This window comes from Mycteria americana (genome assembly GCF_035582795.1).
Source record: "Mycteria americana isolate JAX WOST 10 ecotype Jacksonville Zoo and Gardens chromosome Z unlocalized genomic scaffold, USCA_MyAme_1.0 Scaffold_18, whole genome shotgun sequence".
NCBI lineage: Eukaryota > Metazoa > Chordata > Aves > Ciconiiformes > Ciconiidae > Mycteria > Mycteria americana.
Genome location: NW_027445436.1, coordinates 554,288 through 568,159, shown reverse-complemented (window position 1 = coordinate 568,159; position 13,872 = coordinate 554,288). Strand labels below are relative to the sequence as shown.

General features: G+C 41.5%; 1 long non-coding RNA gene and 1 pseudogene across 2 annotated transcripts in view; both read left to right on the top strand.

The window, feature by feature from the left end:
• Positions 1-13,872, top strand: part of LOC142402955 (uncharacterized) — a 904,242-nt gene that overhangs the window by 465,249 nt on the left and 425,121 nt on the right. The window lies entirely within an intron of this gene.
• LOC142402866 (complement component C7-like) overlaps positions 3,506-13,872 on the top strand; it is a 37,170-nt pseudogene continuing 26,803 nt past the window's right edge.

The following is a 13,872-nucleotide window of genomic DNA, read 5'->3' as shown; positions in this document are numbered from 1 at the left end:
GAGGCATACATGGACTGCCCCATGAGGGCATCACAGCGGGAGTACCATTTCCAAGTGGTTACTGTGGGACCCTTGAATACCACAGGGGCGCTGTGATGTGTTCATGCTGCCGGGGACGCAGCAGGCTCTCGGCTACCTCTTCTTGGTACCAGCCCCAATTTGCCTCAAGCACCAAAGCGTATGACCCAGCTCTGTAGCCTGCTGCTGACTCTTGCCAGTGGTGGTATCTTGTAAGAAGGAGTGAGATGGAAAGCAGGAACTAGACCTCTGAAGTGTTAGTCTTTCCCACTGCTTCCCTGGGCCCTCTTGGCATTGCTGCCTGGCAGCTCATGTAGACACGGTGACACACACTCAGCTTGCCTGCAGTGCTGGTGGAGCAGACTAGCTGCTGCCTCAAGCCTGGCTCCAGGACATACCAGCCAGCGGGTGAGTTCCCTCCATCATCTCCCTGGTGCCTCCTGTGGGGTTTGGGGACCAGCTCCTTGGAGGGGGACACAGGCAAGCCCCACACCAAGAGCTCTCTGCACCCAGGAGCACAGCCAGCAAGGCTGGGCTTTGCAGCATCCTGCTAAGGTGAAGCATGGCATGTTAGAAGCTAAAGCCTTTCTGCATGGCAACAGCTTGGAGTTTAAGGCTCGTATTACCTTGTATTCCTAGCGAGGGCAGAAGTGTTACTCGTTTTCCAGGACAGACCTCTTTTGCTCACCTCTCGTACTGAGTCACAGGCAAACCCAGCCCAAGTGCTCTGCTTCCGCACTCTTTGTGCCCTCTCACTTGACCCATTTTGAAGTTAAGGAGCCAGGCGCAGGCTGCCAGGGTTGCAGAAGAAGATGCCATGAAAGATGAGCAATGCCAAGGAGGCCTCTCTGTCAGCATCTCCCTGCAGAAACCTACAAATTAAATTTGCCTTGCTGCTTAAAATGTCTCCCCTCCTCTTCCTACCCCACAGGTACTGTCTTACCAATGGGAGCATATGGGTTGCTCAGTACACAGAATGAATTTTCCTCATTGCAAAAGTGGTTCTCTCTCTCTCTCAACTGCTCTAATAAAAGAATCAGAAGGCCAACTTTATCCTGCTGTTGTAATAGCTACTTTACTCCAAATATGAGATGCCTCTTTCCTGGTTAATATAGTGGTCTGATGATACGTGAGAACACTGCCAGCTGAGATGCTGATGCCTTTAAGAAAGCATGTGTAACACTAGGTGAAACAGGTATTTAGTAAATGGTTCTGATTCCAGAAAGTAATTGTGTATTAAGCCACTGGATTTGGGTAGGGAAAAAAAAAGAAAAATGTTTTACCCTTACATGTTTTTAATTTGATAAGAGAGTGCTATTAAAATGCAACTTTTCTCGCAGAAGGTCAATTTTAAATAGATTTTACAGAAATAAGCAGTTTGTGGGCATAGGCACAGTGTAAGTGATAAATAGGACTTCCACATTTTTGGCCTATTTTCTCGCTCCTTAGTGCCCCAGCTGCAGTTTCTGGCATTATTCATTTATTTTTGTTTTTCTCTCAGCAAGTGGGAAATTTCTGAGGAAAAAATAATTGCAATGTAAGTGTATTGATTGAAATCAAAGTAACTTAAATAACTGGTCTTAATCAGGTTTAAAACTTCAAGTACAAAACACTGATTTAGATAATGAATTTTAGTCTTATATGACAGGTTAATCCTCACAGATAACCATTAAGACCTGGTTAGCACATTAGACTTGGTATGTCTATGGGGTAAACAAGTTTCTATTTTAACATACATTCATGTAGATTGTTATTTCACCTTTTATTTTGTGAGGAAACAGCAAATGGCATTTCTTATTTATTAAAGAATTAATTTTTTGAGGTTTTTTTCATGCTGTCTCCTGAAGATGATTAGAGTGAATTAACACATATAAAATCAGCACTATGGCTAATAAAAAAAAGTGTTATAAACAAAATGGAGCTAAATATGCTGGATCCCAAAGAAAATCTATATCAACACTGAAATCTATGGAAAGTCATTTACTAAATGAAAAAAAGTTTTATCTCGAGTTAAGGATTTGAGTAGGATTTTTTTTTATAATTATCACGTTCTCTTATTTTTTTTAGGACCAAAAGGCCCCAAAAACTTGCATATACTTTTTGTTCATAGATGAGCAGAAAGGGGAAGTGTTCCTGGCTTTTAAGTCAATTTTTCAGCTTTGAAAAAGCTAATTATTGAATTAAACTAAAGAGAGGAAAGTTTATTGATTTCTGCTGCAGAGATCCCACATGTCAAAAAAAGTCAGGGCTTCTTCACTTCAGGAAGCTTTATTCCCCAGTGCTTAGAGCTGGGGACCTCACCTATTTCAGCTTTTTACATTTGTCCATGTTTCAGTGTGAATAAAGTGTAAATTATTTTACAGTACTAAATAGTAAATGTGAGCTTTAATTTGGATCAATATCAATCAACAAAGCTTCTATTTCTCCTTTAAAATGGTGGGATACCCAATTTTCATATAATCATTAATAGCTAGAAAACTTGCCCGGAAATGAGGGCAGCTGGAATAAAATCTGCAGTTCTTGGAAGAGAGGGAGAATTTGACTCCTGTGCTGTTGGAGAGGAGAGCGGTAGGGGTGGCAAAAACTGCAGAAGGAGCTGATCAGCTGCAAGGGACCCAAATGCAGGGTTGAATTTCACAGGATGGCTCTGAACAGGATGTCCGGGGGGGCTGTGGTGTGAAAAGGGAAATGTATTTTGGGGAGAGTCAATGAGAAAATGGGAAAACCTAAGAACAGGTGGTGTTTCATTCACCTGAGAGGGGAATTGCCTCAGGAGGCATCAGATGGGAAGGGCCTGGGTTTGCTTCTTGGTAAAATGCAACAGTAAATGCTCCAGGTGTTTTCTTTCACTGGGAGATGCAGATGTAAATACACTGCTTGGTTGATCACACAGATTCAGCCCAGCCAATATGGCCTGACATACCTAAGCACCTTCACCTTCAAATAAGCATATTTGAGTCAGAATGAGCCATGGAAATGCAAAAACATTAAGACTGAACAATGAGCTGCAGGCAGATAGGAGCTTGCAGGGCTTCAGGAGAGCCATTGCTCCCTCACAGTGTTCAGAGGAGCATGTGATGCATGTGGTCCTTGCTCATTAACACCACGCGATCTATGCAAATATATTCTATTTTCTTGTTCCTGTGTGGTTTGCACAGTCGAGGAAGTGTCATCCTCATTAGCAAAACTGTTGTCTGACCAAACTGCTTCCCATCCCCTGAGTAGCCATCACATTTTCGAAACTCCTAAACAGCTTAAAATAAAACTTGTACAATTTGCAAGGAAGAATTGAGGGCATGAGCTGGGGTGTATTTTAGATACGTCCAGTACCACGTGAACGAAACAGCCAGAATAGCTCTTACCTTGGAGTACAAAAGCCTATTATTAGCCAATTGTCTAAGTCCTCTGGCTTTGCTTTTCTAGTAACTCAGAAAAAACATGAAACCCATCTCTCAGCTTGCATTCAAATCCAGGAGGACAGTGCATTATGTTACTGAACGAATATCTGAACGAATTGCTTATTCCTGAGCTTCCAACCTCTGCCTGCCCCAGTGCAGATCTAGCCTGTAGACAAGGCGCTGCAGGTGAGAGCACTGACACCAGCCAGGGTTTAGCACTTTCATCTTTCTCTAGTGCTGTACTCGTCAACCTGGCAGTAGTCTGACCAGAGTCATCGAAGATCTCGCAAAAGGTTTTTGAGGGTTTGTTTCTTGATAGCAAATCACCATTTATTTCCCTGCAATAATGGGAAGATTTGCCCGTGTTCATTAAAACACTTGACCCAAAATCTGAGCGAACTCCTTTTCCACTGTATCCGCTACCCCATAAAATTCACCTCTGCTCTTACTCCAATTACAGCATTAAAAAAATAGAAAGTGTGAGACGTTGTCAGAAATAAAACATACTGGATGTACTTTTACATGCTCAAGCCTTGTAGCTCATATAGAGTCACTGCAAGCTCCCAAAGTGGCCAATACATTTTAATAATTCCATTGGCATTGGCTTGTTTCAAGAATAAGTGATTCTATATTTTAACTGAAATTAAATATGCAATTAGCAGTGAATACAGACAGTGAATGGCTGTAGCCTATTCTCTGGGCTGTTGAGAAACATGTGTTTGTCATCTTTCAATCCTCTAATGACTGTTAACATCACCACTGAAACAAACTGTAAATAATGGAGCAATAAAATTCATTTGCTTTGGTGGTCAAAAAAGCAAATCACAGTAGGAATCATGAGGAATCACTGTGTTCATCTAAGCAGGGTCTACATCTCGAGTACTGAGTGCAGTTAGGTTAGCCAGTCTTAAGGAGGATGTGACAGATCTGAAAAAGACTCAGAGAAGGGCAACAAGGATGAATAAAGTTGCGGCTCACTTCCACTTCAGGAAAGACTAAGGCAGGACTCTTCAGGCTGGAAAAGCAGCTGATACAAGGAGGTATGATAGACGGTTGTGAAACCATGAGTGGCATGGAAAGGATGGACTGCAACTGGTGGCCCACAAGAAGGAGGAGGCGTCAGCTGAATCTTGCTGGAGGCATGTTCAGAGCAAACAAAAGGAGGGGGGGGTTTCACCCACTGTGTAGTTACACTGCAGAGCTCCTTGCTGCAGGATGCTGTGGCATGTTGGTGTTGAATGGGTGGGTGTTGAATGTTTCCATCAGCCCAAAGGGAGAATAGGCAAGGTCATGAAAAAGAAATTTATTACTGAATACACAGACACTGGATTAATCTCAGGGAGTTCCTAAGCTGAGAATAGTTGGGGGCTGGGAGGGTGCTTAGGAGCTGTTGTTTTATAACAGAAAGAAAAGTTATTACTTTTGACTGGTAAATAAAGCATAATCTTTCACACAAATCAAAATCCAATAGCACTTATCTAGTGATAAATAGGAAAAAAGTTAATTCATGTTATATTGATGTGAAGGTAAACTCTGCTTGGATAGCTCGCCCTTGAGCACCCCACTGATTTGTTATCATAGGGTCACAGAATAATTCAGGTTCATCTATTTCCATATTTAATCCTTCCTAATACCCTTGGCTAGACAGGATTATCAGATGCTGAAAACATTATCTTGGAGGAAAAGATCCTGTTATGCCTTCATTCATCTATTTGATGTACTGATTTTCATAAAACTGTCTGGCTATTCACCCAACATGCATTTGTGTAATAGTATTTTGTGGCATAAAGATTTGCGCATATAATTTACAGCAGAGTGGAGAACCAGGAGTACTTTATTAGCTGTAGTCACGGCTTGTCACAGGGCCTGGTATCAAACTGACCCACATGCCTTGTCTCCATAGTTCAATCTAATAAGCTATCGTGTCTTCATGCTCCATGTTCAATGAAACAAAGACTGCAATAGCCTTTTCCAGATGAAAAGCAAGCTTCCACATTGAATGTTTTGGGATGATTAACTACATAGTTATACAAATAGGTAATCATATCTATGATTCATGGACTCAGACAAAATAGCAGTGCCCCAATTAATCAGACCTTTTAGAGACAAGTTTGTTGTCTGCTTGAATTACTGCATTACTAAAGCTCTAATATGGTCAGATCAGGTGCTTTTTTTTGTAATATGAGGATTATTACTCCATACATCTGTTTGTGCAGACAATGTACTCTGCAAGAAAATCAGGTGATCTGTATCCTCCTTACTAGAACAGTTAAATGCACAAGCTAAACTTGGCTGATCCTTTTTGTACATGTGCATATTCAGGGAAAGGAGGGGGAACTTCTTCAACAGCCACTTGCAAAATCTGACAGCACCACCATAAGCACTGACTACACAGTCTGAACACTGGGATTTTAGCTTGCATATAGCAAAATCAAAGTTGAAAGTGAGGGAAGGGTTGGGGCAATTAGCTGACTCCTCTTTGAAATAGAGCAAGGCAAAGCTGGTGCATCTCAAGGCTAGTAAAAATTAATGGGGGCTTATATATCACACATTGCTAGCTAGTGCTGGAAGTACACTTGCTTTTTTAGCAAGGACTAAGTCTCCTTGTATTTACTGCAGAAGAAGAGTGTGGACCACCCAGCCAGCCATTATAGAGTACTTAAGATAGGAGAAACTTAGGCTTTCGGGTTTTTTGGCAATAATTTATTAAGAGCTGTTGCCCTAGGCTACCCCACCACTCTGTCCAGAAGAAAGCACATCAGGTAAGATCTCAACTTCCTAAGGGTTTAACTAAATGGTTCTGGTTTTATAAAATTTGGCTGCAATTTAGCCTGATGATGACAAATTGGCCATTTAAAACCAGAAATAGGAGCAGCTGAAAGCAAATTCAATCCCACCCTTCCTGGAGTCATGTAAGAGGGGTTTGTTTGCTGGTGAAGGGAGTAAACACAGCTGCTGCTGCTCTCAAATGTCTGTCATCTTCCCTCTGCTTTCTTTTTAATAAAGCCTGAGTCCTAAATTAGAGCTTGCTAAAAGGACTTGACAAAGAGAAATGTAAATCAACAATTTATGATGAAGCTACTTGTCAACTTTCAGGGCTGCTCTTTCTGTACATTGAAAGTGTCGGTTGTGCAAAGGCTACAGTTAATAAATATGTATAAAGTGTGTTAATTTGCCTGTAATCATAATGTTTAACACAGTAGAGCTCTGAGGAGCTTTTCCCCTGATGTTCTCTTTGTGCAGCTAAGGTTAGATTTTTGGATTAAATAAATACAACTTTAGAGTAAAAAAAGTAGCTTAATTTAAAAGACCAAGTTACTGATGTGAGAACTTGTATATATGCTATTAAAGTAATTACTCGGTGAACCTCCTGCTACTTTTTTTTTAATTTGCCCTTTTTCCAGACATTCAGAAAAAGCTCTTGACCTTCTAGAAAAAGTAAGTAAATAACTTGGAGAATTACAGTGATCATTTTGTAGTAACTTTTAGTTCCATAGCATTGTGCAGAAGAATAGAGAATTGGACCGGAATGTCTCACTTTTCATATCAAACCAAACACTTGACCTGCTGCTGCAAGGAGTTCTTTTTTCCTCTGTCTTGGCCATAGTGGATAAAACAGGACAAAACCTGATACTGTTAGCCAGTGGTGTTTAATGCCAACATCTTGAGGCTCCTATTACAGCCTTTGCTGCATCAATCAGATCAGGTGAGTGGATGGAAGTGGTTTAGTGGAACCTTTGTGAGAGCAAAATATCTGTGGTAACTTTTGGTCTTGTGTGTCTTGTGGGACCCAGTGCATGCTCAGAAATAGTTTGTTAATAAATATAAATGGGATTTATTTACAGGTTTGCACAAGTTCTCTCTTACTTCAAAGCAAGTGGATGCAAATGCTGCATGTGGTAAATATTGTAGCATTAATGATCTGAGTGCTATTTTGATGCATTGAGAATTTATGATACTGAGTTGCAAGAACTTTGTCAATTTTTTTGAAAGGCCATGTAAAGGAGCTGGGCCAAATTATGTTTACAAAAATTTGTCAGTAAATCTATATCTTTTGCTCCTCCAAGAAAAAAGAAACAGTGATTCTGCCCTGTAAACATTATACATGCATATCTGTGAGCACTTGCATATGAGTATGCACTTACAGGGGAGAGAGGTGACCTCCTTCAAAGAGGAATTGTCCTGTGTTTTTATATCTTACAAGCTTTCCTATGGGTTTGGGTTTTTTTCCTTTTTGAATAGTTTGTTTCCCGAAACATACAGTTTTTCAACACAAAATTGCTAATCTCTATCATGTTAGCCAAATATTTTGGTGGTGCAGGAGCCCTAGGCTCCAGCTCCAGGCAGCTCCCCAGGAACAGGTCCATCTGCTAGCTGGTCTGCAGCTCTTCCATTCTCTTCTCCTGGGGCTCTTTTATGTTGCATAGAGCACTTAAATACCAACAGACATGTAGAAAATAGAATATCTTTATTCAAGTCCATAGTCCCCTAATAATCAAACAAGATGGAAGGGAACAAAATGGTTTGGGGACCTTTCTGTTGCTATTTTTGTGATTATAAGGAGGATGGGTAGCTTTAGAAGAGTAAAGGAGAAGACAAAATATGTTTGTCTCCTGTTGTTTCTCATGCATCTTTTCTCAAAATGCTATACAAAACCTCTGTAGCAGGTGGTTCAGAGCACATTGACCTTCCAAACAGAAAACCCTTTTCCTTTGAGGAAAAACCAACGTTGATTCTCCCTGTCTGTTTTATATGTATTTGCATATGTGCAGCTGTTTGGGGGTCAGGTGCCATCTTTTAACATGGCATTGCCTTGTGCTTGCCTCTTACAGCATTTCTGGTGTGAGGATGTGCCCAGGTTTTGCTCTGTTTTGCCTGCTCTCAGTTTATTTGCTCCACTACCTCAGAGCTTGCCTGACATTTACACCTCTACAAAGTGAGGGTAAGATATTGGTGCTCTAATTTGCTAGCACTTCGCGTTCAGTTGGCAAAAGCATAAAGCCTTGGGAATGGGTGTCTCTCTGTGGATTTTGCAGGCAGCCAGGGATGGCGGTGGCGGGAGGCTTGGGGTCCGGCATGTACCCAGCTGCCCATGAGTGAGCAGAAACAGCCTTCCCATCCGCTAGGGAACGCAACCTCTGCTACATCAAAAAGATGTGGAAAAGGAATCTCTTTTAAACTGCAATATAACTGCCAATTTCTATGCCTTCAAGCTGTTCTTAAACAGCAGCATTTTCTTTGGCTGTCTGACTGGGATTTTGCTGTTTTATCTAAGCTGTGTTATTTGGGATCCCATTAATTGCATTTTTTTGATAGATGGAAATGGCACTTCCGTTTCTTTGCTATATCTCAGAGTTTTCCTTTCTGAGGTGCAGCTGCTCTCCTGTGTAGGTAACACCTCCCTTATAGTTCCCAGGCATGTCAGTATATAAGCATGGCTCCATAACACATCCAGGTGCCTCTATGTTGCAGTTGCGTGTCCAGATGTCTTTAAAACACCGTCTGCAAGCTACACTAATTCTGTTGCTTTGAAGGTGATGAACTATACAATTCTGAGTGTATTTGTGTATTGCTGAAAAAATAAGAATTTTCAGGAAATTCAGGAGACATCTGACTCTGAAATGAGCTCCTCCTTCAGACCAGACCTGGGGCTTGGATAAATATCAGCCTTTAAGGACCCAGGTCTTGGTTACTATAAATCCATGTGGTCCCATTGCAGTTACTAAAGCAGCATATATACCAGTTTATTGCCTGGCTCTCATCTACGTTTATATCTCATCTATGTTTAATCACACTGAATCCATCCCCCTGAGAATCATCAAGGGTTCAAAACATTGCCACTCAGGCTGACCTGCAAGTCAGATGCAAAAAATGTTGCACTGGTATTGCGGTTTTTACAGGAATTTTGCAGTGGCTAATTGTGAACTAAGCTATCCCCAGGCACCTCTACTGGTCCTTCTGTTTTTAAACCCAAAAGTCTAGCATGGACTTTTTTTTGGGGGGGGAGGGGGACAAGAAAATATCCACTTTCAGGACAGTGGTCATGTGTGTGTCCCCCGCCCAAAAATGTGCTTGTGAAATCTAAATACGCTGAAGTTTGATAGGATTTAGAAGATCTGGGTTGCATCAGTCTGTAATAATTCCTTTCACAATGTTGCTCAAGGACCAAATCAAGAGAAAATGGGCTGTTGGAAAACAAACAATGAATGTGCAATATGGGCAGCTGTGAGACTGTCAGGACAATTTACCTTAGTGCCACCAGCCAAACATTCAAATGTGTTTGTGTGGTACTTCAAACAATTCAAGACTTAAATCAAGATGAGTGGTCAGGCTTAGCAACCTATAAAATCCTATATTAAAGAGCCAAACACACCTAATGCAAGATGTGTTTGTTTTGTCTTGAAGTTCATAACTCTGTTGCTCTGCAAGTGCTCAGTATATTATTTCCAGTGCCAGCTACTGTTAAGGGTGGCATGACTTGCTTTTTAAGTCTCTGCTGTTTGATTCAGCAGTGTTGTGATCTAAAAGATATATTGTTATGAATTATAAAACACAGTCATTCTTACAGCAACACTGATCCATACAGTCTCAGCGTACGTTAGCCCTGGACTTAGCACCAAATACTAAGACATTAAATGGCAGTGTTTGCTTCCCCTTACAAGGGGTGATGGTGCAGCTGCAAATCACTCACCTGAATGCAGATAACAAGGTTCTGCTGTGACTTAATAAATACAGATCCAGTTTTCATGGTTGTCCCTGAGGACTTGAAAAATATGAGTTATTGCTCATGTTTGTAAATTCTCAAGTGAATAGTGCAAGTAGGCTTCAAGTAATATTTAAAACCTTAAATCAATATTTTAGTAGCACCTCTTCAGCATTCTTGCCTTGTGTTAGGCAGAAAACAGTAAGCCTGGCTATAATAAACACACATGCATGCACGTATACACAAGGCAATATTTGTATTAAATAAGTCATGATTTCTCTTGGGAGAACATTCAGTACAAGCTCCCTGTTGTACAGCACTGTTCTCTCACTTCAGCTGTAGCTGAATGTGTCCTACAAATCCACAATAGTACCAATAATTTTGGTACTATTTTGCTTCATTTAATATAATAACCCTAAAAACTGCCTCTGGATCATATAATCTTTCATTTTAGTCAGACTGTGAGGAGTCTAGAAATGGGAAGTTTTTATGCACAGCTACTATGAGATATCAGCTGGATCATGTCTAATTAGATAGCACACAGTCTGGATAATTAATTTTTTTTTTAGGCAATGGATCCTTCTTTTCCTCAGCTGTTCATTATAATTCTTCCATGAGACCTTTACGGTTATCTAAACAATAAAACCAAATTCCTGTCAGCAAAGCTGAATATCACCTCACTCATTCATAAGACAAATGAAGCTGAGATAATATGGTGACACCAAAACCCTAATTTTCTTATTTAGGTATCTTGTTAAAAAAAAAATTAAAATTCCTTCATGGGCTTGGTCATACAGAACATGGTCCTCTTGGCTATCATACTCTTCTCCAAACTTGCAGCTCTAGTCACTGTACTAATTCCTCCTCTGCATACTTACCTTCTGTTATACTCATTGAGTCTGTCTGACATTTCATCTAAGAGAAGCTTCTGTCCTGGTTTCGGCTGGGATAGAGTTAATTTTCTTCCTAGTAGCTGCTCTAGTGCTGTGTTTTGGATTTTAGTATGAGAATAATGTTGATAACACACTGATGTTTTAGTTGTTGCTAAGTAATGTTTACACTGGTCAAGGACTTTTCAGCTTCCCCTGCTCTGCCAGGTGCACAAGAAGCTGGGAGGGGGCACAGCCAGGACAGTTGATCCAAACTGCCCAAAGGGCTATTCCATACCATATGACGTCATGCCCAGTATATAAACTGGGGGGAGTTGGCCGGGGGGCAGCAATCGCTGCTCAGGGACTGGCTGGGCATCGGTCGGCGGGTGGTGAGCGGTTGTATCACTTGTTTTTTTCCTGGGTTTTGTTCCTCTCTTGCTCTCTTGTTGTTTTCCTTCTCATTACAATTTATTATTATTATTATTTTTTGTTCCAATTATTAAACTGTTCTTATCTCAACCCACGAGTTTTCTTACTTTTGCTCTTCCGATTCTCTCCCCCATCCCACCGGGGGGGGAGGGTGAGCGAGCGGCTGGGTGGTGCTTAGTTGCCAACTGGGGCTAAACCACAACAGCTTCTCACCTGACTTGCTCTTAATATTTTTTTTTTTAAATTAAAAAAACCTCCAGCCACTATGATAAAGAAATATCAAAAGAATTTCAAAATGAAGAGTCCTTTGCTGTTCTTCCCAATGCTCTGCTTATGACCTTGCTTTTAAGTTTGACCTTTTCTAATTTTTGTCTGAAGGAATGCCCTGATTATACCTAGAGATGGAGCTAACCATAGCTGTAGCATTGTAATTGCACCATGCTGTTTCTATGCAGCTTAAGAAATTCAGGTCACTGGCCACTTTTTCACCTCTGCAGAGCAGAATTAACACTACAGTGTCAGCTGGACATTAATGACTTAAATTGTCTTTAATGAAATGAAAGGCATTTTGCATAACCTTCTTGGCTGGGGTGAATAGGAGAAAAAAGAAGGCAAATCTCTGATAAATGTTGCTTAATTTGTTTCTACAGGTTCCCTTGGGCTAAATTATTGCAGTGGTACAGTCAGGTTTCTTCACAAGGCCTGCCATCATTAGCAGTGCTGAAAAACCTCTCATTATGACAATCTTTACAGGGCAAATGTAATGTTAAGCAAATATTCATGTAATGTACAGTGGGTCTGGTGATTGCAATATGCTGACACCTGCACTAAATGTTCAACTCGTTCCAGGTTCTTTCACCAAGACTGACTTCAAACGTCAAAATGGGAAATTGTATAGTCAAACCTGTGATCTTGGAATATCCCTTTCATAGTCACCAGAAGGCCTACTTGCCCCTCTGGTTGGCTGTGAAGCAGCTTGTGATGCCTCAGTGGAGAGGGGTATGATGGCAGTCTGGAGCAGCATGTGGAAGAGAAACCATAACGAGGGCAGCCTAAAGTGCTGCCAAGCCTCTGTGCAAACAGAGTGGATGGATGGATGGATGGAGAGAATGGGACCACTGGAGGACAGTGGCAGCAGGTCATTGCTGCACTGCAAACTGGACAAGCAAAGATAAGTGTTGCAGCTGGGGTGGTTATGTACCAGGAACATATACAGAAGCTGAGAACCAGGGCTATTTGTGCCCAACCACTGGGAATAGAAGTATTTAGTGGAGAAAGTGTGGGTGGGAAAGCAAGCCTCAAAATGCCTGCAGTTAGCAATGTTGATGCACCAGAGGCCCAACTGTGGTGCGTTAGTTATGAGACCTCATTCCTGTGGAGTTAAATCCCAGAGGGCAGAGTGGGCTTGCATCTTCACCAGCATCCTCCATCAGCAGCCTCCTCACATCCTGCATCCTCATGGCTCACAAGCTGTTGTGGTTTAGCCCCAGTTGGCAATTAAGTACCACACAGCTGCTCACTCCCCCTCCCCCTCCTGGTGGGAAGGGGGAGAGAATCAGAAGAGCAAAAGTAAGAAAACTCGTGGGGTGAGATAAGAACAGTTTCATAATTGGAACAAAATAATAATAATAATAATAATAATAATAATTTGTAATGAGAAGGAAAACAACAAGGGAACGAGAGGAATAAAAACCCAGGGAAAAAAAAACATTGATACACATGATCACAACGTGACGACCGATGCCCTGAGCAGCAATCGCTACCCCCCAGCCAACTCCCCCCAGTTTATATACTGAGCATGAGGCCATATGGTATGGAATAGCCCTTTGGGCAGTTTGGATCAACTGTCCTGGCTGTGCCCCCTCCCAGCTTCTTGTGCACCTGGCAGAGCAGGGGAAGCTGAAAAGTCCTTGACCAGTGTAAACACCACTTAGCAACAGCCAAAACATCAGTGTGTTATCAACATTATTCTCATACTAAAATCCAAAGCACAGCACTATACCAGCTACTAGGAAGAAAATTAACTCTATCCCAGCCAAAACCAGGACAGTATCCACCCCTTATTCTATACCATCCACATCATGCCCAGGTCCTACCCTTTCCAACACATTCTAATTAATCACCACCACTTTCCCTGTCTTTTGCTATACACACACAGATATCATTCCCTTGGTCTATGGGCCATCCCTCTAAAATGTCTGTTGAGTCCATTTAGTCCATGACTTTGGGCTCCATCTGTCATAACAGTCCTTCAGGGCAGGAGAGATGGTGTGTGGTGTTGGATTGTTGCATGCTGAAGCCAGTTCTGGTTCCATCACCACTGCACTTTGCTTGGTTTCAGCAAAGCTCATTCTTCATTAATCTGGGTGATTCTCACTGAAATACCATTGATATGGAGTATAGCAACCATACAAGTGATGACACACAGTATTATATAGCAGTTAACATCATA